The sequence below is a fragment of the Poecilia latipinna genome, unplaced genomic scaffold (genome assembly GCF_001443285.1).
Source record: "Poecilia latipinna isolate Pla-1442-1.1 unplaced genomic scaffold, P_latipinna-1.0 Scaffold3720, whole genome shotgun sequence".
NCBI classification, from domain to species: domain Eukaryota; kingdom Metazoa; phylum Chordata; class Actinopteri; order Cyprinodontiformes; family Poeciliidae; genus Poecilia; species Poecilia latipinna.
Window position 1 is genome coordinate 29,047 of NW_015116336.1, and position 1,707 is coordinate 30,753.

Sequence of the window (1,707 nt, forward strand, 5' to 3'; positions counted from 1 at the left end):
GAACATTACACTAAGGAAATGAGGAAGGGAGGGTCAGTGGAGAGCACCGGAGTTGAGTCTTTTTTCATTCAGTATCAATAAGAGAAAAGGGCAGGAAGAGACAATAAAGCCAATAATTAAAATGAGGTCAATAGGTTTAATTTTAACCCTAATTTATCGGGTGATTAATTGATTTATCGTTTATCGCACTTTATTTTCTTAAGTATGTGTTTATTAGCTGTCAATTGTGTCAAAATACCAGTTGAGAAAGAAATTTACTGCTTGTGAAAATCTAAACAATCTGACTATATTTTACCATCTACATTAGTCAACTTGAAATGAAGACAAACGGGAACAGCAGGGTTGTCCTGGTTTACAGATGAGGTATATATTTGCTTAAGGGCCGATGAAATGGATTTCAGAGATCCAGACACAAACACAGTTTAATCTGATGATTCTGGAGGATGTGTGAATAGGTCTGTCACCATGAAAGATTTTACTGTATGATAAATTGTTCCAGAAGTTCTCAACAAACGATAATATTGTTGTTTTGAGACCATTTTTTAAAGTAATATAATGATAATGATGAAATAATAATAATGCAAGAACACATTCTCAAAGGTCATTCAACTTTAAATTCTAATGAACATTTAACACTGGAACTGGAAGACATTTTTAATATCCAGAATAAATAAAACTAATGAATTTTGAAGTATTTGTAAACAAAGTTGCTTTTCAAAATAAGGGCTAGTCAAGACCGAAGTACCAAACTAAAGACTTTTATCATCCAGTTTTTGGTAGAAAGAAAAAAGAGAAATGATAAATCAGGCCAATGGAAATGATTAAATTTGTTTTAATTTATCATCCGATTAATTGATTTATTGATTATTGTGACAGGCCTATGTGTGAACATTAGACTAAATCCTTAAGTATGTTGAGAAGTCAACATAAATGAAGTACCTTTCAGTTTGTTATGGTGAATAAAGTGTAGCTGCAGATGATGTTCCTGCAGGTCCAGATCTACCTTCATTACTGCTGTAGCAACAAAATACGGTTTCAGTGATAATGACCAACATCCATAACTGCTATAATCTCCTGAAGATGCTTGCCGACTTCGGCATCATAAAACTAGATCAACCTGGGTTAAAGTTAAGACTGAAGACAGACGATCAAACTGTGCAGAGTGAGACAATAAAAATACACAGACTTAGCTCCCAACAGCTAACGTAGCATAGCTGACATAAATTTTAGCTCCCGCTAACAGAAACATATGAGGAGGGCAGAGTATCAAAATACCAGACATATAAAACGTAATCTGAAATCATTTATAATTACTCCATGTCTCATTATAATCGGAGGGCAAAGCCTGCAGGTTTAGCTCCTACTTACTTCAGAGGACAGACCACCGGGACGTTCCGTCTTCTTCTGGGTTTGCCTGGCTATTTTTCCGGTCAGTGAACCATTCCGCCACCCAGTGGTCCTTTTTCAGACCCCTTAGTCTCCGGTACTCCGGCTCAAAAATGCACAATACGTCTATAAATAATTTTAGGATATTATAAGGAAGTTCTGAGATCTACCGTTTTTCACTGAACTAATGTGTTTGCCACTTCGGTACAAGCACATTGAGAAACGTCAGAGGATAAAATCACTACTCAGAGCAAAACTCAGATGTCCCTGCTTTTAATAGCATGTAAATTCACCATCTACACACAAATCTGGGAGCTTCCC

The 1,707-nt window shown here is 36.0% G+C and overlaps 1 long non-coding RNA gene across 2 annotated transcripts in view; it reads right to left on the reverse strand.

The window, feature by feature from the left end:
• Positions 1-1,707, reverse strand: part of LOC106941528 (uncharacterized) — a 10,514-nt gene that overhangs the window by 4,754 nt on the left and 4,053 nt on the right. Inside the window, exon 3 of one of the 2 annotated variants that reach the window (XR_001423391.1) lies at positions 940-1,014. The exons of the other annotated variant lie outside the window; for it this stretch is intronic. This is a non-coding gene — a long non-coding RNA (uncharacterized LOC106941528). The remainder of the gene's footprint in view (positions 1-939; positions 1,015-1,707) is intronic. 2 annotated transcript variants of the gene reach the window in all.